Raw genomic sequence first — 26,421 nt, 5'->3', positions numbered from 1 at the left:
GTTTCTCTTTCTGGTAGTTCATTATTGTTATATATAAATGCCACTGACTTCTGGATATTAATCTTGTATTCTGCTACTTTGCTGAATTCATTTATTAGATATAGTAGTTTTTTGGTGGTCTGTAGGGTTTTCCATGTACAGTCTCATATTATCTGCAAATAAGGGAAAAAAAACTACTGGAGTAATTTAGATGAAGACAAAGTAGGGACAAATTGGAATCATGGTAGGGAATGGTCTGAAAAGATGTATATCACTTAAAAAATACAGCCTACAGTTGGTATGATAGGAAGGTAACTTGAAAAATACAAGTTAAAGATAGAAAATATAACCTATATGTAGTTGAAAAACATATGAAATATAACTTTCATGATATGAAGGATCTTAAACCTAGATTACAAGTACAAAAGGTTATTTTATTAATAAAATTAGGGAACTAGGGTACTAACATTTAGTTTGGGATGAGTAGTTTACATTTGAATACAAACTTTATATTCAGTTGGTATATAGCATATACCAATGGGCATGTCTGTCAACTCACATCTCTTCCATAACTTTCCCCTGTCACTTCCATACCTCACAATAAAAGTTTACAGAGGTGGAATCTTGAGTCATATTGTAATTTGATGATATTCCCATAGCCATTTTTTAAAAATTTAACTAGAGATCAGCCTCCAGAATTTAAAACTGGGACCAAGAGGGTGAAATATCTTTGTGGCTAGGACACTTAAAATATGAATTTGAAAGCTGAAAGGCATTTTTATCTACTAACTTTTTGGACTAATAATGTTCCTAGAATTTTGCTACCTAGAAACAAGAATGAAAAGGATATAGAAAGACAAAGAGATACCAAGATAGGGAAACTACTCTCCTCTCTCACACTTGAGATGTGGCTACATTATTTTCTGAGAATTCTTATAATTAAGTCTTTTGTAGCTCAAGCTATCTCAAGCTGGTTTATACTATTTATAAGTATGAATTTATTGCCAAATGTATTTGACCTTAGATATGTAAAATTTGAGGTTTGGGTGGGAATTCTAGATGGGAATATTTAGCATCTACATAAAATATGGATCTAATACAAAGTCAATATCAAGAAATCAAAGGCATTTTTGTGTACCAACAATGAAACATCAGAAGCAGAAATCAAGAAAAAAATCCCATTTGATATAGCAAGAAGAAAAAATAGAATACCTAGGAATAAATCAAACCAAGGAGGTAAAAGACCACTACTCAGAAAACTACACAACACTGAAGAAAGAAATCAAGGAAGACACAAACAAGTGGAAACAGATACCGTGTTCATAGATCAGAAGAATTAATATCATCAAAGTGTCCATACTACCCAAGCAATTTACAGATTCAATGCAATACCTATTAAAGTACAAATGTCTGTGTTTGACAGACATAAAGTACCAAATATGTTTCACAGACATAGAACAAACACTTCAAAAATTTATATGGAACCATAAATGACCCCAAATAGCTGCTGGAATTTTGAGAAAGAAAAGCAAAGTAGGAGGGATCACAATTACTGATACCAAACTGTATTAGAAGGCCACTGAATTCAAAACAACCTGGTACTGGCATAAAAACAGACAGACAGACCAATGGAACAGAACAGAGAGTGCAGAAATAAACCCAAGTCTCTATGGTCAATTAGTATTTGACAAAGGGGGCAGCAACATAAAATGGAGTAAAAATAACCTGTTCAACAAATGGTGTTGGGAGAGCTGGACAGCTACATGCAAAAAATTGAAACTCGATCACCAACTTACACCATACAAAAAAATAAATTCAAAATGGATAAAAGATTTAAATTTAAGTCATGACACCATTAAAATCCTAGAGGAGAACATAGGCAGGATAATCTCAGAATTTACATGCAGAAATATTTTCACTGATATGTCCCTTAGATCAAGGGACATGAAGGGAAGAATAAACAAGTGGAATCTCATCAAAATAAAAAGCTTGTGCAAGGCTAAAGAAAACAGTATTAAAATAAAAAGAGAACCAACTGTATGGGAAAACATATTTGCCAATGATACCTCAGACAAGGGTTTAATCTCCCAAATATATAAAGAACTCACACGACTCCATTCTAAAAACACAAGCAAGCCAATTAAAGAATGGACAAAGGAATTGAACAGACACTTCTCCAAGGAGGACATACAGAGGATCCAGAAACACAGGAAAAGATGTTCAGTATCACTAGCTATTAGAGAGATGCAAATTAAAACCACAATGAGGTACCACTTCACACTGGTCAGAATGGCCATATCATAGACAAAGCAAGAAATAGCAAGTGTTGGAGAGGTTTTGGAGAAAAGGGAACACTACTGCATTGTTGGTGGGATTGCAGACTGGTGGAGCCACTATGTGAAACAGTATGGGATTTTCTCAGAAAATTAAAAATGGATCTGCCTTTTGACCCAGCAATTTCACTGCTAGGATTATATCATAAGAACCCTGAAACACCAATCCAAAAGAACCTATGCACCCCAATGTCCATAGCACAATTTACAATAGTCAAGTGTTGGAAGCAACCTAAGTGCCCATCAGTAAATAAATGGATCAAAAAACGATGGTTCATTTACACAATGAAATTCAATGCAGCACAAAGAAAGGAGCTCCTACCCTTTGCAACAGCATGGATGGAGCTGGAAAGCATTATGCTAGGCAAAATAAGCCAGGCAGTGAAAGACAAATGCTGTATCATATCACCTTTAAGATGAACTTAATCAACAAAACAAACAAACAAGCAAAATATAAGCGAAGACACTAATATTGAGAACAGTCTGACAGTGTTCAGAGGAGAGAGGGGAGGGAATTTCAGGGAGGAAGGGGAAGGGCTTGAAGGAACAAGTATAAAGGACACATATAGAATAACAAGGAGGATAGAAACGGGAGGGCGGTGTGGAGGGATGGGGGTTGGGCTGGGATGGTGGTAAAAGGCTGAAAACTGTACTTGAACATTTTTTAAAAATGTTGGTCTATAGGTTATTTTTATGTTTTGGCTAGTACATGAAATGAAAGTGATTGATTGATTTTAGAGGGAAGAGGTTCTTTATTGAGAATGACTTTATATGTTTACATCACTGCTTACTGATTCTTTAATTCTAAAGTTTTTTTTGTTATTGAACTGTTTTGAGATTTAGAAGTATGAAATTGTACAAAATAATATTTTGATTCCCTTTTCAAGTTGTGTTTCTAAGGACTTAAGTAATGTGCTGTTCCATTATTTGTTTCTTCTTTTCTTGGAATTTTTTCTGTGTGTGTGAGAGAGGGATGTTCTGAGGAAAGATTAAGCTTTCCTGATGTCTTTGGACAACAATAAAAGACTAAGGTAACAGTTTTGTGAACCAAGCAGAGTCAATGAACCAGGTGAGGTGTGACATAAGCCATGGTTTAAAGAACACCTTGTATGTATTTTGTTATATAAGGGATGGTGAGAGTAGATTAATCAACATGATTCAGTAATTATGCTATATATACACACACATAAATAATATGATCATGTGCCACCCTTCCTTTGTATCTGCAACATTTTCTATATAAAGCAATGGTGTTTTCTATTTCTAGAAAGTTTGATACATAATATATCCCCATTATGCTCTACTCACTCAATTTCTTCTTAAACTTTTTCTTTTAAGTTTTCAGAAAAATTGAGATGGTACAAAATTTTTGTATACCTAACTCACTCCCTCCCCAAACATGCTCAGTTTCTCCTACTATTCATGTACACTGTAACTATGGTATGTTTATCCCAATAAATAAACTAATGTTGACATATTACTATTGACTAAAGTCCAGATATCATTCATTAGTTTTTGCTTAATGCCCTTTTCCTAGATAACACATCAGGGTAACATTAAATTTACTTGTTATGACTTTTTAAGTTCCTTCTCTGAATGGCTCTGATTTCCTTTACTTATGTTTAAAGTTTGTTATAATTGTAATTTAATCTTATTTTTTTTATTGTTGTTCAAGAACAGTTGTCTCCATTTTCATCCCACCATAGGACCCTTGCCCAACCCATCCTGCCTCCCACCATCAAACATATCCCCTTTGGTTTTGTCCATTTGTCTGTTATATATGTTCCTTGATGGTCCCTTCCCTACTTTCCCCCATTTTCCTTCTCCCTCCTTCCCACTGGTTACTGTTAATTTGTTCTTTATTTCAATGTCTCTAGTTGTAATTTGCTTCCTTGATCCTTTTGTTGATTAGGTTCCACTTATAGGTGAGATCATATGGTATTTGTCTTTCACTGCCTGTCTTCTTTTGCTTAGCATGATGCTCGCCAGTTCCATACATGTGATTGCAAATTAAAGGAGCTCCTTCTTACTTTCTGCTGCATAGTATTCCATTGTATAAGTGTACAATAGTTTTTGATCCACTCATTTGCTGGTGGACATTTACATTGCTTCCAGCACTTGGATATTGTAAGTTGTGCTGCTATAAACATTGGGGTGCATAGATGCTTGTGAATTGGTGTTTCAGGATTCTTAGGGTATAATCTCAGCAGTGGTATCACTGGGTCAAAAGGTAGTTAAACTTTTAGTCTTCAGAGAATATTCCATACTGTTTTCCACAGTGGCTGCACCAGTCTGCATTCCCAGCAACAGTGCTCTAAGGTTCCCTTTTCTCCAAAACCTCACCAGCACTTCTTGTCTGTTGATTTGTTAGGATGGACATCCTGACCTGTGTGAAGTGGCATCTCACTATGGTTTTCATTTGCATGTCTCTGATGGCCAGTGATGTTGAGCATGCTTTTATATGTCTGTGGGTATTCTATATGTCCTCCTTGGAGAAGTGTCTGTTCAGTTCCTTTGCCCATTTTTTAATTGGGTTGTTTGTCTTCCCGCAGTGGAGTTGTGTGAGTTCTTTACATATTTTGGAGATCAAACCCTTGTCCAATATATAAAAGGTCAATATGTTTTCTTGTATTGTTAATTCCCTTTCATTTTACTGCTGTTTTCTTTAGCAGTGCAGAAGGTTTTTATTTGGAGGAGGTCCCACTTGTTTATTCATTCCTTTATGTCCCTGGCTCTAAGGGACATATTGGTGGAAATATTGCTAGGTTGAATATCTGAGATTTTCCTGCCTATGTTCCCCTCTTGAACTTTTATGTTGTCACAACTTATATTTAAGTCTTTTATCCATCTTGAGTTTCTTTTTGTGTATGGTGTAAGTTGATAGTGAAGTTTCATTTTCTTGAATTTAGTTGTCCAGATCTCTCTAGTTGAATAGGCTATTTTTACTCCATTTTATGCTTCCCCCCCTTTGTCAAATATTACTTTACCATAGAAAATTGGGTTTATTTCTGGACTCTCTATTCTGTCACATTGGTCCATGTGCCTGTTCCTATACTAGCACCAAACTGTTTTGATTACCGTGGCTTTGTAATATAGTGTTGTATCAGATATTGTGATCCCTCCTATTTTGTTCTTCTTTCTCAAAATTGCTGTAGCATTTCAGGGTCATTTATGGTTCCATATACATTTTTGAAATGTTTGCTCTATACCTCTGAAATATATCATTGATATTTCCATAGGGATTTCATTGAATCTCTAAATTGCTTTGGATGGTATGGACATTTTGATGATGTTAATTCTTCCAATCCATGAATATGGTGCATGTTTTCATTTGTTTTTGTTGTTGTTGTTGTTGTTGTTGTTGTTTGTTCATTTGTTTGTCCTTCTTAATTTCTTTCTTCAGTGTTTTATAATTTTCTGAGTACAGGCATTTTACTTCCTTGGTTAGTATATTCCTAGGTAATTTATTTTTCTTGGTGCTATAGTATTATATTTTTTCTCCCTGATTTTTATTTCTGATATTTCATTGTTGGTGAATAAAAATTCCTTTAATTTCTGAATGTTGACTTTGTATCCTGCTGTTTGGAGAAATTCACTTATTAGGTATAGTAGTTTTTTGGTGGAATCTATATGGTTTTCTTTGTACACTATCATGCCATCTGCAAACAATGACCATTTTACTTCCTCCCTTACAATTTGTATGTCTTTTATTTCTTCTTGTCTGATCACTGTGAATAGGACTTCCAATACTCTGTTGAATAGAAGTGGTTAAAGCAGACACCCTTATCTTGCTCCTGATCTTAGTGAGGATGCTTTTATTTTTGAACATTGAGTAGGATGTAGGTTAATCATATATGGCCTTTATTATGTTGAAGTATGCTCCCTCACCTCCCACTTTGCTAAATGTTTTTATCATAAATGGGTGTTGTACCTTACCAAAAGTTTTCCTCACCTATTGATATAATCATGTGATTTTTGTCTTTTCTTTGTTTATGTGATGTATTATGTTTATTGATTTGTGAATATTGCACCATCCTTGCATCCCTGGGATGAATCTCACTTTATCATGGCATGTGATATTTTTAGTGTATTTGATGGATGCAGTATACCAGGTTTTTTTTTTTTTTTAGGATTTTAGCATTAATATTCACGAGTGATATTTGCTTGTAGTTTTCATTCTTTGTTTTGCTTTTATATGTTTTGGGGATTACAATGATGCTTGCTTCATATAAAATTTGGGAGTCTTCCTTCTTTGAAATTTTGGAATAGTCTATTAAGGATAGAGATTAGCTCTTCCTTTGATGTTTTGTAAAATTATCCAGTGAAATTGTTCAGTTTAGGGTTTTGTGAGTGGGGAGTTCTTGATTACTGCTTCAATTTCACCAACTGTTATCAGTCTGTTCAGGCTTTGCACTTCTTTTTCACTCAGTTTTGGAAGATTACATTTTTCTAGAAATATGTCTATTTCACCCAGGTTTTCAAGTTCCTTGGCATATAGTTTTTGGTAGTAATTTCTCTCAGTCCTTAGTATTTCTGTGGTTTCAGTTGTAATCTCTCCTCTTTTCTGATTTTTTAAAAAATTAGGGTCCTGTCTCTTTTTTTCTTGATGTGCCCCATTAAAGGCTTGTTAATTTTGTTTATCTTTTTGACAAATCAGCTGTTGGGTTAATTGGTACTTTGAATTATTTTATTAGTCCCTATGTCATTTAATTCTGCTCTGATCTTGGTTACTTCATTATTTCTAGTTGCTCTAGGCTTTGTTTGTTGTTGTTCCTCCAGTTCTTGTAGCAGTAGATTTAGGTTGTTTTTTGACATGTTTCTATCTTTTTTAGGTAGACATGTATCACTATGAACTTCCCTCTCAGGACTTTCTTTGCTGTGTCCCACAAATTTTGGACTATTGTGTGTTCATTTTCATTTGTTACCAGAAACTTATTGATTTCTTCCTAGATCTAACTGTTGACCCATTCAATGCTTAATAGCATGCTATTAAATCTCCATGAATTTGAGTTTTCCTTGAGGTTGGTTTCCAGTTTCAGGCTCTTGCAGTCAGAGAAAATGCTTGATATGATTTCAATTTTCTTGAATTTGTTGAGGCTTGTTTTGTGTACTGTCATGTCGTCTATCTTTGAAGACATTCCATGTACATTTGAAAAGAATGTGTGTTTTTGCTTCTTTGGGATGAAAAGTTTTATATATATATTATCATTTATGTCCTATTTTGTTTGAAAGTTCTATCCCTTGTGATTCAGACTCTGTCCAGCAGGGTCCATATGTTGTGCATGCAATGAACAAATTCACACAGACTGCAGAGGTCCTGTGGAGAAAAGGGGATGGCATGGCCATTCTCTGAGTGAGTGAATGAGAGTGTGCCCTGACCCTTCACAGGACAGGCTTTTATTGCTTTTCTAGGAATATTAGCTCAAGGAAGGTCTTCATTCATCATTGTCAGGCAGTAATGATGTAAGAATAGATAACATTCAAAGAACTATGAGAGCTTATTCTGAGTCAGGGTCAGTTAGCTAAAGGGCCATAAAACTTTGAGAAACAAACTAATTTTATGAGTGGACCCTTATCATTTAAATTGAGGGTGTTAGCAAAGCAGATTTCACAGGATTTTATCCATTCTTTCTTAGGCCTGATTGCCTAGGGGACCCACCTGTTCTTGCCCAAAGCAGAACCACCCTCTGGCATTGTTTCAGGCTTAAGTCAGGCAAGGGAAGCAAGGCAGCCAAGAGATTAGGCCACTCAGAGAATGGCCATGCCACCCCTTTTTCTCCACAGGACCTCTGCAGTCTGTGTGAATTTGTTCATTGCATGCACAACAAATGGACCCTGCTAGACAGAGTCTGAATCACAAGGGATAGAACTTTCAAACAAAATAGGACATAAATGATAATATATATATAAAACTTTTCATCCCAAAGAAGCAAAAACACACATTCTTTTCAAATGTACATGGAATGTCTTCAAAGATAGATGACATGACAGTACACAAAACAAGACTTCTTGCAGACAGAATGAGGACTCAGGCTATGTCAAAGCCAAGGGGTAAGGGTCCATCACCCCCTTTTTCTATAGCCTCCAAGTTCTTCCCTGAGGGCTCCTTCACAACTTCACCTGTCTTAGGGTGTCCCTCCTTTGAGGAATCTTATCCATCATTGGCTCACCAGTCATACACCTGGGGCCAAGCAGGGTGAAGTAAAAGGGGGCAGAGACAGCCAGGGAGATAATCTTTGTCTCATTAGTGGCTTATGGCCCCAAAGTCCTTTACTCAGCCTTAGCCATTGGGGTTCCAGCTTCTGAAACCAGGCAAGGCATTTTCCGACACCCTTGTTGACAGTGGGCTGTTAAAATTCCTTAGTATAAGTGTGTTCTGTCTCTATCTTTCTTGAAGTCCTCCAAGATTTTTCTTATGTATTTGGGTGCTCTTATGTTCATTGCATATATGTGTATAATGCTTATGTCTTCTTGATGGATTCTTCCTTTGAGTATTTTGAAGTGTCCTTCTGTGTCTCTTTTTATGTCCCAAGTTTTGAAGTCTATTTTTGATATGACTATTGCTATCCCAGATTTTTTTTCCTGTGCATTTGCTTGGAATATTTTTTTCCAGTACTTCACTTTCGGTCTGTGTAGTTTTGTTTTTTTTTTTTTCTGAGGTGGTTCTCTTTTAGGAAGCATATGTGGAAATCATGTTTTCTTATCTCTTCAGCTACTCTATGTCTTTTAATTGGAGCATTTAAGCTTTTACATTTAAGGTTATTATTATAGGTACTTATTCATTGCCATTTTACTCCCTTCATACCTATGTTCCTCTCTTGTTCACTCTCTTCCTTTTCTTAAAGCATTCCCTTTGGTATATTCTTTTAGCCTTCTTTTGTTTGGGAAACTCCTTATTTCATCTTCCATTTTAATTAAGAGCTACGCTGGGTAGAGTAGGCTTGGTTGCATGCCTTTGTTTTCCAGTACTTGGAATATTTCTTGTCAGTCCCTCCTGGCTTGTAGTGTTTTCACCGGGAAGTCAGCTGCTAGCTTTATTTGGGCTTCTTTTTATGTTACTCCTGTTTCTTCCTTGCTGCATTTAAGAGTCTCCCTTTGTCTTTGAATTTTTCATTTTAATTATGATATGTCTTCGAGTGGACTTCTTTGGGTTTTTCTTGATTGGGACCTTCTGTGTTTCCTGGGTTTGTGTGACTTTTCCTCTCATCAAATTAGGGACATTTTCCCATTATTACTTTTTCAAACAGGTTTTCTATCTCTTGCTTTCTATCTCTTGTTTTCTTCTCCTTCTGGTTTCTCCATTGTGTGGATATTTTTACATTTCATGTTGTTCTGAATTTTCCTTAACCCATCTTCATTCTTTTTGAGTGTTCTTTCCTTTTTTTACTGTTTCTGTGATTTTTTTCTACCTTTCCCTCCAGCTCGTTGAATCAATACTCTATTTCATCTAGCCTCCCTTTGAATTTTTCTACTGTGTTATTCAATGCAGAAATTGTATTCTTCATTTTCTCTGGGCTCTTGTTGATAGTTTCTATGTCCTTAGTCATGCTGGTGTAATTCCCAATAACTTCCTTGTAGCTTCCCTATAGTTTCTGGTGATTCTCTGTGAGCTCACTGAGCTTCTTTATATCGGTTGTTTTGAACTCAATATTTGATAGTTGACTTACCTGTATTCCATTTAGCATTTTTTTCTGAGGATTCCTCCTTTCCTTTCATTTGGGGATTGTTGCTTTGTCTTCCCATTATTTGTGAGACTCGTCTCATTTGCCTCTGCTTCTTAAATTGATCTGTTCTGACTTTTTGACTTTGTGGTGTGAACTTCTATGGTAGGATAATTGTGAGATCCAGTGGTGCAGTCTCTTTGATTTTCTGAACTTGATGCTCTGGGGATGCCTCTATTCTATTTGTGTTGACTCTCTGGATATAACTGAGTCTTGAAAGCTGTTGGGTTCTTTGGTGGGTACTTCTCTCCACATGGTTGAGTTAGGGTCACTCCATCTTCCATGTCTTGTATGCTGTTGCGTAGGTGCTGCCAGAACAACACTACAAAGCCTAGGGTATAAACCTACACCTGCAAAAATATCTCCTCCCCACAATCCCACTATCAAAAGCAAATGAACCAGTATTCATAAGGGTATAAAGAGATTAAGACTATTATAAGAAAGGAGAGAAATAAACTATAGTATAAATTCTAGTGACTGAATATGCACAAACTTGAAGGACAAGAAATAAAGGTTAAGAAATTATTCTGGAAAGAAAATATTGCTAATCATGGAGAAGACCACATTGGATTTCTTTTGGTAGCCTCTAGTATTTACCACTGCTTTTTTTATTTCTGGATCCTCTTTTGATGATTTCAGATGGTGATTCCATTCGAGTTTACCAGGAATCTACTGTTTGTGGCTGATTCCTTCAGTTGTTAGTCTAGTCACTCTGCACTCAGAAGTCAGGATTAAGCACCACAGAGCAGAGACAGAGTCTCTCTTGGTGTTGGGGTGGTTGTTTTCCCTAAGGCTGCTTCCACTTGTAGGGGAGTGGTCTGCCTGACATGATCACTGCTGCCATATTGGAGAGACTCAGAACTGGTGACACATCCTGGTGTCTATTCTCTCAGCTCACTCCCCAAAATGTATGTTCCCAGACTTTCCTCAGGCATCTCTAGTCAACACTGCCTCCACCTTAGTCAGAGCCCCAGGTAAGTGGCTGCAAATGAAAATCTGTGCACTGACCTTTTAAATGGTCCTTTGCCTCTCCAGCCATATGTTTCTGGCAGAGAGCAATCCTGCTGCTTTTTGCCACCAGTTGTTATCTATGTTCTTTTTTTTTTCTAATTTTATTGTAATCATTGTTCAAGTACAGTTTTCTGTCTTTTACTCCCATCTGTGTTCTTTTTGGGCTCTGGTGATCTAGGCTGAGGATCCTAGCTTAAAGTTTAGACCCTGTTTTTTTCAGGAGGATCCAGCCAGTTCTTAATTATCCCTCTGGTGATGCTGCATGTGGGCACCCAGCAGGCTTCTGGAGTTTCCACCACACTCCTTACCAGTCAGTTAATGCTGAAGCTGCTTCTTCTCTCTGTTGAGGTTATAAAGCTCTTCTCTTGATATTGTTCAGTTGTTTATTCCTGGTGATTTCTCCACAATGTAGTTCTAATTCCAGATTGATCCTGGGAGGAGGTTAGTTTGGCTTCCCTTCACTCTTCCGCCATCTTCCCTTTCAAAGTTATCTTTATACATATATTTTACTTTTATCATTTGTAAACTTTAATGACTTTTTTTGGCCATAGAATGTATCTTTTTTCTACCCTCTTGGCTCAGTTTATTTTTCCTTGCCTTTATTTCCACTCTATCTGATGTTAATATTGTCATCCATGCCTTTTTTTTACTCTACGAAATGAATTGCACAGTGGCTTGAACATAGGTGATACTCAAATATCCAGAGTGATATATATATATATATATATATATATATATATATATCCATTAATACAAATGAGAAAAATAGAAGGTAAATGCAAAAAATACACAGCCAATTTTCTGTAGAAGACCCAGCTATTTCATTATATATGGAATATGTGGATGTTTTCTTTTTATTATCTGAAGCTTCACACATTCCTATAACTGACACTATATACTTTTAAAGCTTAAGAAGCTATGCATATTTGTATAACCAGTGAAACATTTCCAATAATCAGTGTAGTGTGAAAAAAATACAGGGATAATGATGTTTAATCATAGCTCCTGTTTGAAACTTAAAATAGGACTATTGTCCATTGGTAGTTCACATATTTGGCATTTTAGTGTTCTTACTGTTTTAGTTTTCAAAATAATAAATCTTACAAATAAAAATGGATATTACTTATAACACTGAAGATTCCATGTGAGTTTTATAACTGAGTTGTCTTCTGTTTTCATCTTTGTAAGAAGACTTACATATCATGTATAAGTTCATAATATTTATACACTTTTAAGTTTTATAAGTATGTGAGATTTATGCTATTAAAAAGAACATGGAAAAAGGTTTAATTTCCTAAAACTTATAAGCATTTTATTTTCTGAAATACACTCAGACAAACTGTGCTAAAGGGTTATTGTTGAAGAAATTGTAAGAATGAGTTAAGAACACAAAATATGAGATATTCACAGACAGACTATACATGTGATTTCTCTTTGGCATTAAAAGAAGTTTAAAGATTTATTGAACATATGTGACACTGTAGATCTGAAATAATAGACTTTGAAAGCCAAAATTGTTCACACTCATATAAAATGATACAGAATATCTTTTTAACTGTGATATTCAGAAACAATCTCATTGGAGGTACTACAAAGTATATCTTAATGTTAAACAAGATTTGTTCTTTCAATAAGGCTAACTTATCACTTTAAATGAGAATATTCTTCAAAGCATATTTTAATCAATTTATTTAATAAATATTTATTGGAGTAAGCCTTTGTGTTAGGGATAGTGAACAAAATAAAAACCTTACCTTTATTAAACTTGAAATCTTCATCTTATTCCATTTAATAATGTGTTTCTCCAATTTAAAAATCATACTTAGATTCTTCTTCAGGTGTAATCTTAAACCATTAAGCAAAGTCAAGGAAACACAATATAAGAGAAGCAATATTTATTATTGGCCAGATACTTTACAAGGCTTTATATACATGATATGTGTAATATATATATATATATATACACTATACACACACACACACACACATATAGTTTAAAGAAACTAATGTTCAAACAATTACTGTCAATTTATTCTAGAAATATTTATCAAGTCCTATAAATATTTCTTGAATAAATTAAATATATAAATATATTTGGCAGTGGTTACACAATCATACACTTTACAAAGTATCCCCCCCAATATTTCCAGTAATCATCTGGCACTCTACTAGTTATTGCAGTGTTATTGACTATATTCTCTATGCTGTACCTTATATCCCCATGAGCATTTTGTAAGTACAAAATTGGACTTCTTAATCCCATCACTTCTTTCAACCAGTTCTTCTACCTCACATTATTTACAGTAGCCAAGATATGGAAGCAATGCAAATGCCCATTAATAGATGACTAGATAAAAAAAAATTGTGGTGCATATATACAATGGAATATTACTTATGCATAAAAAAATAATGAAATCTTATTATTTGCAACACCATGGATGAACCTGCAGGATATTATATTCAGTGAAATGAGTCAGTCAGAAAACAACTTTTTTGTGTATTTTTATCACTATGTGTCATGAAATAATCTCATAACAAATTGTCAGAATTCTATAGCTACGCCTTTGCTCAAACATGGTTGGAGATGGTTTTCTTCCCATTCTTCCATATATTCTGTATAATGGTTTTGTTATCAGTATGCCTATTTTATTTATGTTTATATTCCAAATACTTGAATCTATTTTATAACCCAACATTTTCTCTAAAGCTCTCCACTTGAGTATCTCATTATCTACATGCATATCTCACACACCTTGCTTATCTCACAGACTTGTAAAATTCAACCTTATAAAAGTACATGGATCCATTATATTGCACTCCAAAACTCCTTACCTTCTGCAGCTTGTCTTGAGAGCAGCAACATTTGCCCAAGTCAGGCATAGGGATGCTAATCTTTGTTTTATTTTTCTTTTTACAGTCCCAGTTGATGAAAACTTCTTACTTATTTTATTTTCTTAAGACTTCTTATATTGCCCCCTTCTCCCCTCCTTTCCTTTTGCAACTGCCTAAGTGAATCATCATTTCTGTTTAAGCAGTACTGTTCTTACTGGTATCCTGCCTCCTCACTGATGAGCCTTTCCTGGGTCCAAAACAAATAGTAGTCTTATCTCTACTGAGTATGATTCTCACATAATACCCATCATAACTGATAATTCACTTGTTTTGCATGTTTACAGTCCACTCCTGAGCTAGAAGTTCTTTGAGGATAAGAGGGTAGTTGGCTTTGCAATCATTGCATAGTAATGAGCAAGAAAGACATATGATAATTAAGAAGTGGAAAATGAATTGAGTATATTTTAAAATTTTTGGAAGTACCTTTTATAAAAATAAATAAAGATACATAAAATAAATGAAAAAAATTCAATGTATATTCATTCAGATTATAGTCTCCCTGTTACTGGAAAACATGTTGTTTTTAATTTAGAACACTTGAATTTTTGCTTACAGTTGCTTAAGTTGCTTACATTTGCCTACAGTTGCTTACAGTTTTGCTTACAGTTGGTCACAATTGAGTTTTTAAAATAAATACCCACAAAACTATAAGGATAAAGAGAAAGGAAAGGAAAATATTGAGTCATTTTATTTTTTACTTCTATCCTTGTCTCTAGTAGAGAATGTGGCTATATAGCGTTAACTTAATAGGTTTACTAAGATTAGCAATAGCTGAAACTTAATTTTAAGACTTATTTTATGCTAGGCACTATTTTAAGCAAGCTATATGTACTAACTGTTTTTCTCCTCACATTACATAAATAGGCCTGATAATATGTTGTTATTATTATATTTCTGATTTATAATGAGTAAACAGAATACAGAAGGACTATTTCCCCCAAAGTCAAACACCTTATATAAAATGGGTTCAAACTTAATTTTAACTCATCATTCATAAATATTTATTGATTTTATCCTATGTTTCAGGCACTCTTCTTGGTACCGGGTATACAGCAGTATATAATACAGTGTCCGTGCTCTATGTGACTTAATGTATATGTGTGGAATGTTAGACCGTTGTTGATGAGCAGTAAAGTAGGGTAAGAGGGCAAAAGGAGTGCCTAGGTTGGGGAAGAGTGGTGTTTACCATTACATATAGAGTAAACAAAGAAAGTCTTTCTAATAAAGTCACATTTAAGTAGAGACATGAAAGAAGTGAGCCAAATAGATACAATGATCTTGGGGGGAAATATTCCTGGGAGATGGAGTAGCAAGTGCAGATTCTTTCAAGTAGGAAAATTCTTTATGTGTTTAAACAATAGGGGGAAGCATGGCTAGAGCCCACTTAGTAAGATAAAAAAAGAGTGATAGGAGAAGAAGCCAGAGAAATAAAGAAGAGTCAAATCCTATGAGAAATTCTAGATGATTTAAGCACTTTGTTGTTTAACCCCTTAGAATGAAAACTATGGAAGGAATTTGAGAAGAGTGATTTTAAAACATAATGTCACTTATTTGTTAACCATCATATTGGCTGCTTTATTGAGTATAGACAAGGGTTGAAAGAAAAAACAGAAAGACTACTTAGGAAGCTATTATAGTAATCCAGATTGAGGATGATGGTGGTTTGGATCTAGATGGTTGTGGTAGAAGTAATGGTTGATGATAATTCTAGAGGTTGAGTTCTGGGTATATTTTCAAGGTCGAAACAATAGAATTTGCTGCAGAATTATGTGTTTTAATCTGTATATTGTACTGTATTTGGTAGTTATTTCATGATTGAATATTGTCCCTTTGCAAAGCAAGAACACAAATCCAGGGATTGATCAAGTATGTCAATTATGAAAAAGAGAAACAGTATTATAGAACCATCTCTTCAAGAGAGAGCATAAGAAACAGTAGTTGTATAGGCTATATAGAAGTCCTGGTATGGCCCAAGTATAATGGAACAGTATAAGAGACTGAAAGGAAGGATCTCAAGAGAGTAACAAAGACAATACAATGTGCACACCCTAAAACTTTAAAAGAGAAAAAGCCACTACTTAAAAATAGGTAATTTTACTTATCATAAATATTCAGTTTGCTGCCATAACATTTAAAAAGTAAACATCTTATATCAGTGTGTATTACAATATCTTTGACTTACAAATTGTTTGACATTGTCTTTTTCTCAGATCCAATGTGAAGTTTTCCATCTTAGAAACATCAGAAATACTGACTAGTAGATTAGCTGAACAGCTAGTTTCATTTATATGAACATAAATTGTAATGTTTTACAGTGTTTAAACTGTGATGGAATTTAAGGGTTCTTACCAGACAGAAAAAACATGGGTCAACTATTAATAGTTTAGTATCTCATTTCTTATGGGAATGTGGCTTCCACTTGAAGATGATAATAGTTTAGTCCTACTTAGTATAAAATTCATATATTGTTGAAGATATGTTTGAGGTCCCAGTTGGATTTTTCTGAATTTGTTATCTTACAAAGTAATGTACATCTTTTATAAAAGGAGAAAATATATTGTAAAGTAGTATCTGAGACTCTTCAATCAACTTACTACATTTTGATGACCATTTCCACCAATGAACAGAAGTAGAATAACTGGAAGAATACAGATGAGGTTAAGAAGTCATTGATAAACAGCAGCAGAATTCAAAACTCAAAGATGTTTAACAATGTAGAGTACTAACCACTATGATATGATCTCACCTTTAACAAGAACCTAAACAACAAAACAAACAAACAAGCAAAATATAACCAAACACACTGAAATAGAGAACAGGCTGACAGTGTCAAGAGGGGAGAGGGGAGGGAATTTCAGGGGAAAAAGGGGAAGGCTTTACAGGAACAAGTATAAAGGACACGTGGACAAAAACTAGGGCAGGGGTGGAAATGGGAAGGAGGTGAAGAGGGCTGGGTGGGTGGGCTGAGATGGGATTAAAAGATAGAAAATTGTACTTGAACAATTAAAATAAAATTAAAAAACATTTTGAAAATTAAAAAAGAGTAACCAGACAAAAAGATTCTCAGGGGTTTGTCATATAAGCCAGTTATTTTGAGTCTTTAAAGTTTATTAGTTTCTTTCAGGATCACTGATAATTAAATCAGCTTAGATAACATACATCATAGCTTATCAATTGTAAAACACATTTGTTTTTGTTCATATTTTTCCATACTTGAAAATAGAATGTGTTTCACAATCAATGGTATTTACAACATTTGGTACAATTTTCCCCTTTTTAACAGTTCATAAAATAATAATGTATCTTACAGTTGAACCTTATATTTAATAAAATATGATGTGAAGATTATTACTCAGTAAAAAAAAAGTAAAAAAAAGATGTTTAGCAAGCATATATTTCAGGCAAATTTTACAAAAAATATTTCAAGAGATATTAAAGCTGTTTATATTGAAACAGGCCATTAAAAAGTCTGCTTTGGGCCAATTAGGTTAAGTTTTATCTTTCATTTCTGATGTAAAAAAATCTCTTTAAAATCCTCATAAAATCACTTTCCATATAGTTATTCTTTGAATAGGACTGAAATATTTAACCAGAGCATAATAATGGCCAGAGAAAGATGTTTGATTCTCATAAGCACCTACTAACTTCTCAATTCAGCCCTGTTCAGAGAGTCTATGACAAACAGCTTTTGTAGATATGATTTCTCAGCCACAAAAAAAAAGTTTTCAATAGAAGAAGGAACTTAAATGTGTGTATGTTGGGAGAGGATGATTAATAGTGAATAAATTGATAAAATCATTGGGTCAAAGAAGTAAAAAGAACTGGAAACCTCACATAGAAGGGGGAATAAAGCTTAAATACAGAATTATAAAATGATGGCCTTCTCAGTGATAGGTTTTCCTTGTGATAATATTAAATCAACAAACTCTAAATAATCATTTATAAGAAGTCTGAAAATAATTCATCTTAAGAAATAGATTTCCATCTGATAGGTGACAAAATATGGTCATAAAATTCTCCCATCCTTGAATAGATCTCTTTTTACAATGTGACTTGGAAGCCTCTCTCATGCAAAATGTTTTCCTTCATTCTCTTGAATCAGGGAAGGCCTTTTGATGAATAGACAGTGACACACATGACACTAGCTCAGAAAATAGTAAAGCACACTAATTGAAAAATATAAACAAGTTCTGAAAGGGTGTGCCTACATTCTTGAGTGATACATCCTAGTAAGTTATTGGGGGCAAATTATTTTGAAGCCATTAAATAGTAAATAATTTATAAAAATATCTAAAAAGTTATAAGCACATAAAATATCCTCTACTGGTTCTCTTAAAATGAAATACTGTGCTGAACAAACCATTTAACTGACCTGATTTTTCTAGCCTAGTATTTTATGTTTTAAGTATATAGAAATAAATAATAGCTTTATTTTTAATAGCTTAAGAATAAAAATCACTATACAGAGCCAAGAAGTTTATACCTTTCAGTTTTAAAACTTTTAATTAAACACCAAAAAAAACCCCTTCAGATTTTAGTTTTATTTTTCCTAATTTAAAATGAGGTCACATATCCTTTAAAGAAAGGATGAGGTTTATACCAGTTAATATGAGTGGTTAAAACTGCACAAGTAAGTTATTGTAATGATATTTTAAAGACATTCCCAGGCAATTAGCTGAATACATAAAGAAAAAAATTAAAGAGTGGGTGGAAGAGGAGCTCCATATCTTTGACAATAAAACAATAGGAGATGGTTTTCAGCTTGGTACAAGAAATAAGAAGGTGAATGTGTATAAAAGATTACTCTCTCTTTTTTCTTTTTAAATAGTAGGAGATGTGAATCTGTTAGAGAGCAATGCAATTGTCTTTTCTTTGATCTTCAGTTTTTGTATGCTGTTAAGTAAATTTTGATGCACTTTATATAAAAAAGACTATTAATGAATGAATGTTTATAAGTGTCTTTGAGACCATCATATAGCAGTGTTGTGGTGTTTTCTGTGCCAACTCTAACTTTCCTACTTGATAGGAACTTACAGAGTAAGGTGGGTAAGTTAAAGTTGGTATGACTACTTAACTTTTTGAACTTTCTAATTTAAAACATTTCAAATTGGAAGTTTAATATGGTATAGATATTTTATTTTCATTAATAAATATTTTTGTGTATAGTCATTCCATTCTTGTTACTTGTCACTGTATTCTGATTATCCAAAGGAACAGCAATTCAGCTTTAAACTACCCAGATATTATCACTTTTGAAATATTAGTCTTCTTCCTCATTCTTCTGTCCTTAGAGTTAGAAAATCCTTGGGTTCAATCTTATATCTGCTACGGTGTGATCTAAAACAAGTTATTTGTCTCTCTTAATCTGTTTTGTCATCTGTAAAATGGAAATCTAATAGGGCCTATTTCAAAAGATCTTTGTGAGGACTGAATTCAATCATGTATATGAATTGCTTAGTACACTATCCAATGCATAGTAAAACACAGTAATTACAAGCCACTATATAATGCATTGTTTTCCACCCTTAAAATAAATGCATCTAGGGCTATATCCAATAGAACTTATGATTATGATGAAAATGTTCATACCTACATGGCCCAATATGGTAGCCATCAGCAACACCTAGTTATTAAGTACCTGAAATATAATTAGTGCCATTAAATCACTGAATTTGATATTTTATTTAATTTTCCTATGTTTAAATAGTCACATGTGGGTAGATATTACCAATGTTGGATATTGTGAGTCTAGTGTAAACTTCTCTTTTCCCCTGATAAACTATATTATTAGCATTTCAGTTGGAATCATGGGGTTTCTTTTTTAAGTTTTTAAAACTTAAATTTATTGGGTAACATTGGTTAACAAACTTTTATAAGTTTCAAATTTACAATTCTGTAATACCTTATCTGTACATTGTATTGTGTTCATCATCCAAAATATCATTTATTTTCTTTTTTCATATCTTAGTAGCTCTTTATGTTTTATCAAGTCTATTTTTATCACCATTAGTCCCTATTTTATCCTCTTTTACCTCCCCCAGACCTCCTTTCCTCTTGTAATCAACATACTATGATCTGTGTCTCTGAGTTTGTTTGTTTGTTCTTTTTTACTTAATCCCTTCACTTTTTTTCACCCAGCTCCCCAACCCTCTCCCCTCTGACAGCTATCAGTCTCTTTTCTATTTCTGTGAGTCTGTTTTGATTTTGTTTGTTTTATTTATTAGACACAACAAATAAGTGAAATCATGTGGTATTAGTATTTCTCTGACTGGCATATTTCACTTAGCATAAATACTCTCCAGGTCCATCCATGCTGTCAAAAAAGGTAAGATTTATTTCTTTTATCACAGTCAAGTAGTATTCAATTGTGTATATGCACCACAGCTTTTTTATACAGTCATGTACTGGTGGACACTTGGTTTCCTCCCAAATCTTGGCTATTGTCAATAATGCTGCAGTGAACGTAGAGATGCATATACATTTTTGAACCAATGTTTCAGGTTACTCCTGATATATTCCCAGAAGTGGAATTGCTGGGTCATAAGGCAGTTTCATTTTTAATTTTTTATGAAACTCCCTACTATTTTCCAAGCTGGTTGCACCAATCTGCATTCCCACCAACAGAGGGTTTCCTTTAATCACATCATTGTCAACACTTGTTTGTTGATTTCTTGATGATAGACATTCTGACAGGCATGAGATGATAACATCATTGTGTTTTTTTCTGTGATGATTAGAGACACTGAGGATTTTTCATATGTTTATTGGCCATCTGTATGTTCTCTTTAGAGAAGTGTTCATTCAGATGCTTTGCCCATATTTTAATTGGATTGTGTTTTGGGTGTTAAGTTGCATAAATTCTTTACAAATTTTGAATATTAACCACTTATCAATGTATTTGTATTGGTGAATGACTTCTCCCCCATTCAGTGGGTTGTCTTTTCATTTTGTTGATTTTTTTTTGCTGTGCAAAAATTTTTCAGTTTGTTGTAGTCTCATTTGTTCATTTTTTCTTTTATTTTCCTTGCCTCAGGAAATACATCAGAAAAAAATATTGCAACAGGAAATGTTCAAGATTTTACTACCTATTTTTTATAATTTTTAATTGTTTTGAATTTATTTGATCTTATTCTTGTGCATGGCATAAAATAAAAAATGGTGCAGTTTCATTTTTTGCAGGTGAACTTACAGTTTTTCCAGCACCATATTTTGAATAGATTGTGTCTATACACCATTGTATATTCTTGCCCTCTTTGTCAAATATTAATTGACCATAAAGGCATATTATGGGTATATTTCTCAGTTCTCTATTCTATTTAATTGATCTATATGTATGTTTTTATGCCAGTATCATCCTGTCCTTTTTTCTTTTTTTTCATTGTTGTTCAAGTACATTTGTCTACATTTCCCCACCACCACTCCCCCCCACCCCAGCCATCCCCACCTCCCACCCTTGACCCTACCCTCCTTTGGCTTTGTCCATGTGTCCTTTATACGTGTTCCTTGACAACCCTTCCCCCTTTCATCCCCATTACCCCTTCTCCCCCTCCTCTGGTTACTGTCAGTTTGTTCTTAATTTCAATGTCTCTGGTTATATTTTGCTTGTTTGTGTGTTTTGTTGATTCAGTTCCACCTATAGGTGAGATCATACGGTATTTGTCTTTCACCACTTGTCTTATTTCACTTGATTACTATGGCCTTGAAGTATAGTTTGATGTCAGATTGCATGATTTCTCCAACTTTGTTCTTCTTTCTCAAGACTATTGTGACTATTCAGGGTCTTTTTTCATTCCATATAAATTTATGGAATATTTGTTCTAATTCTGTGAAGTATGTCATTGGTATCTTGACAGAAATTGCATTAAATCCATAGATGATTTTTGTAGTATGGATATTTTAATGATGTTAATTTTTCCTATTCATGAAAATGATATATGTTTCCACTTATTTGAATTTTCTTCAGTTTATATCTTCAGTGTCTTATAATTTTCCAAGTATAGGTCTTTTACATTTGTGGTTAAATTTGTTCCTAAGTACTTATATGCACTTAGATGGGATTGTTTCTTAGCTTTCTTTTCTAATAGTTGATTATTAGTGTATAGAAATACCACCAATTTCTGGATATTTATTTTGTATCCTGCTCTTTAGTGAAACCATTTATCAGTTCTAGCAGTTTTGGTGAAACCTTTAGGGTTTCTGTATACTGTATCTTGTCTTCTGCAAATTTGACAGTTTTATTTCTTCCTTTCCAATTTAGATGCCTTTTATTTCTTCTTTTCTGATTTCTGCGGCTATGACTTCTAGTAATATGTTGAATAAGAGAGTTAAAAGAAGACATCCCTCTCTTGTTCTTGAAATTAAGGGAAACAGTTTATTTTCTGCCCATTGATTATGATGCTGGCAGTGGGTTGGTAATATATGGCCTTTATTATGTTGAGGTCTGTTTCCACTATTCTCAATTTATGGACAGTTTTTATCACAAATGTGGCTGGATTTTATCAAGTGCTTTTTCTGCATTTATTGATGTGATTATGTGATTTCTTCTTCTCCTTCTTCTTCTTCTGCTTCTTCTTCTTCTTCTTCTTCTTCTTCTTCTTCTTCTTCTTCTTCTTCTTCTTCTTCTTCTTTTCTTTTCTTCTTCTTCTATTTTTTTTGCCTTAACACATTCATTGTTTTTCTGATACTGTGTCATCTTTCATCCCCAAAATATATATACCTTGATTATGGTATATAGTTTTAATGTATTGCTGGACCCACTTTGCTAATATTTTGTTGATAATTTTAGCATCTATGTTCATCAGAGACATTAGCATATAAGTGTTTTCTTTGTAATGCCTTTATCTTGTTTTGAAAGTAAGGTAATGCTGGCCTTGTAAAATGAGCTTGGGAGTGTTTCCTCCTTTGGGAATTTTTGGAATAGTTTGAGAAGCATTTGTGTTTGTTCTTCTTTGAACATTTGGTAATATTCAACTGTGAAGTCATCTAGTATAGGACTTTTGTTCATTTGGGATTTTTTTATTACTACTTCAGTTTCATTAGTTGTAATTAGCCTATTCAGTTTATCTGATTCTTCCTTATTCTATTTTGGAAGCCTGTTGTTTTTTTTTTAAGAATTTATCCATATCATCCAGATTGTACAATCTGTTGGCATATGGTTGTTTGTAACATTTTCTTACAAACCTTTGTATTTCTGTGGTGTCAGTTGTTACTTCTCTTCTTCTATTTCTGATTTCATTTATTTGGGTTCTCTCCTTTTTTTCTTGATGAGTCTGGTGAAATGTCAGTCTTGTTTATCATTTCAAAGACAAAGCTCATGGTTTCACTGATATTTTGTTTTGTTTGTTTAAAATATTTCACTTATTTTTCCTTCCTTCTACTCACTTTCAGAAAGAAAAGTTACTTTGTTATTCTTTTTATAGTTCATTAAATGTAAAGTAAGATTTTTTTTGACATTCTTCTTGTTTCTTGGGGTAGGCTTATAATGCTATGAATTTTACTCTTAGAACTGCTGGGTCCATTAGATTTTGGGTTGTTGTGTTCTCATTTTCATTTCTTTCAATGTTACTTATGATTGTTCCCTTGATCTCATTGTTAAACCATTAATGTTTTAGTTCTATGTTATTTAGCCTCAGTGTCATTATGTATTTTTATTATTTTCTTATGATTGATTTCTTTCACATCATTACAGTCAAATAAATGCTTGATATAATTTCAACTGTCTTAAATGTATAGGCTTGCTTTGCATCCTAATATGTAGACTCTCCTAGAAAATGTTCCATGTGCACTTGAAAAGACTGTATTCTGGTGCTTTGGGGTCACATGCTCTGAAGATATCAATTAATTCTATTTGATCTAGTGTTTCTATTAAGGCTCCTGTATCTTTGTTGATTTTCTTTCTGAAAGGTCTATCCATTGATATCAATGGAGTGTTAAAATCCACTATAATGACTTTTTTTTTTTTACTTTTGATCTCTCTCTTTGTGTCCATCATGAATTGCTTTAGATTTTTAGATGCTTCTATGTTGGGAAAACAAATGTTTACAAGTGTTTTATGCTCTTGTTGGATTGTTCCTTTTATCACTATGTGTCTTACTACAGCCTTTGTTTTAAAGTCTAATTTGTCTGATATAAGTATTGCTACCCAAATGTTTTTCTTTTCCATGTACATAATGTATTTTGTACTTTCCATACCTTCACTTTCAGTGTGTATTTTTCATTCTGAGATGCATCTCTTGTAGATAGCACATACAATGAGCTGCTCTATATCTTTTGTTTGAATCATTTAAGCCATTTGCTTTTAAAGTGATTATCAAAAGGCAGGTATTTAATGCCATTTTGTTCTTTTTAAAAACATTTTATTTACTTATTTTTTGAGAGAGGGAAAGAGAGGAAAAAAAAGAGAGAGAGAAACATTGATGTAAGAAACATTGATCAGTTGCCTTTCATATGAGACCCAACCTGGACAAACCTACAACCCAAATAATTCCTGACCAGGAATGAAATGGCAATCTTTCACTTTGTGAGATGATGCCCAACCAACAGAGCCACACTGTTCAGGGCATATAATTTTATTCTTCATATCTATGCACCTGTTTTTTTCTTCTTTTTCTCAATAAAGACAGTAACATTTCTTATAATACGCTGTTGGTGATAATGAACTGTTAGCTGTTTCTTGTCTGGGTTCTCTTTATCTTTCCCTAAATTTTAAATGAGAGCCTTGCTGGTTAAAGTAGTCTTGATTATAGGTCCTTGCTTTTCATTACTTTGAATATTTCAGGCTAGTCCCTTCTGGCCTACAAACTTTCTGTTGAGAAATCAGCTGACAGTTTTATGGGAACTCCCTTGTAGGTGGTCTTTCCCTTACTGATAAGATTCTCTCTTTGTCTTTAACATTTGCCATTTAGTTATTATGTGTCGTAGTGCGGATCTCTTTGAGTTTATCTTGGTTGGGACTCTCTGTACTTCCTGGTGTTTTGCGTCTTTGTTTTTTTTTCCTTTACCAGGTTAGGGGAATTTTCTGTCATCATTTCTTCAAATAGATTCTTTATCCCTTGCTCTCTCAACTCCTTCTGGTACCACTATGATGCAGACATTGTTATGTATCATGTTGTCCCAAAGGTCCCTTAAACTATCCTCATTTTTTAAATTATTTTTTTCCTTTTTACAGCTCTGATTGAGTGTTTTCTGCTACCTTGTTTTCCAGTTCACTGATTTGATACTCTGCTTCATCCAACTGATTCTTTATTCCTTCAACTGTATTCTTCAGTTTAGATATTGTAGTCTTCACTTTGGCCTGACCTTTTTTTATGGTTTCTATGTCTTCCTTCATGCTATTCTGTTTTTCACTAAGTTCCTTGTGGTTTTGAGTTTCTTGAGTATCTTTATTATCATTGTTTTGATCTTTATATCCAGTAAATTGCTTCCCCTAATTTTGTTCAACCATTTTCTGGAGATTTCTACTGCTTTTTCATTTGGGACAGGTTTATTTATCCTTGTTTTGGCTGCCTCTGGTTGTGTGTGTTTTGTATTAGTTAGTTATGCTATGTATTTCAGTCTTGTAGGGGTGTCTATGTAGTAGACATTACATGGTATCCAGTGTTACAATCTTTTTGTTCACTTTAGCTATGTGCCCCAGCAATGTTCCTTGCATGGACATTGTTTTAATTGAGTCTTCATTGCTATAATGATCCCCAGCCCAGAGCCACACAACTCAGCCACTGCCCATGCCCCCTGAATCTGTCCAGACCTCTATACCCCTGTCCAGGCAGCTAACTCTTCAGCATGATGTGATCTCAGAAGGGCAGGGTGACAGAGACTCCAGATGTTGAGGCTATTGCATCCTCTAGGCTGATGTCCTATGGTGGGAAGTGCTCCACCCAAGCAAGATGTCCTCTGTAGTGTGGGAGAAAGACTCAGTATGGGGATCTTGGCAGCTGTCCCTTCAGCTTTCTCCCCAAAGCCACAAACCCCAGTCTCTCTTCACATAACTCTAATGTGCTTTGCCCTCCCTGCACTGGAACCCAGGGTAAGTGGCTGTGAACAAGATTTTGTGTGTTAGACCTTTAAGAGGGCAGCTTTGTCTCTAACTAACTTCTATTTCTCCCTGGAAGACAGAATTCCCAATGATTTTCACAACCAAATGTTGTGCGGGTACCTTTTTCCACCTCCTGTGTTCTGGGCTGGAAGGCTCATCATGAGGTTGATTTCCCTACCATTCTTTATTTGGCTTCTGTAAATCCTTGGTTAAAAGACTTCTGTTCAGTTAGTCATTAGTTGGTTATTCATGTCAATTGCTCTGTATTTTAATTGTAATTCCAATTTTGTCCTGGGAGAAGACTAGTATAGCTTCCACCTACTCCACTACCATCTTGGACCTTCCGGAATCATGGGGTTTCAGCATCTGGTGTTCTGTCCTCCCTGTTAATGATGCATATTAACAGAAACTGTAATTCTCATATTTTTCTTATTTTATTCTCTTTTCATTC

General features: G+C 34.1%; 1 pseudogene; it reads right to left on the bottom strand.

Moving 5' to 3' along the window:
• Positions 1–25,265, bottom strand: part of LOC123824337 — a 103,209-nt pseudogene extending 77,944 nt beyond the window's left edge.
• Positions 25,266–26,421: the final 1,156 nt, after the last annotated feature.

This window comes from Phyllostomus hastatus, unplaced genomic scaffold (genome assembly GCF_019186645.2).
Source record: "Phyllostomus hastatus isolate PE091 unplaced genomic scaffold, TTU_PhHast_1.1 phas_contig_118, whole genome shotgun sequence".
Lineage (NCBI taxonomy): Eukaryota > Metazoa > Chordata > Mammalia > Chiroptera > Phyllostomidae > Phyllostomus > Phyllostomus hastatus.
The sequence above is the reverse complement of the archived record's forward strand: the minus strand, read 5'-3'. Positions and strand labels throughout refer to the sequence as shown.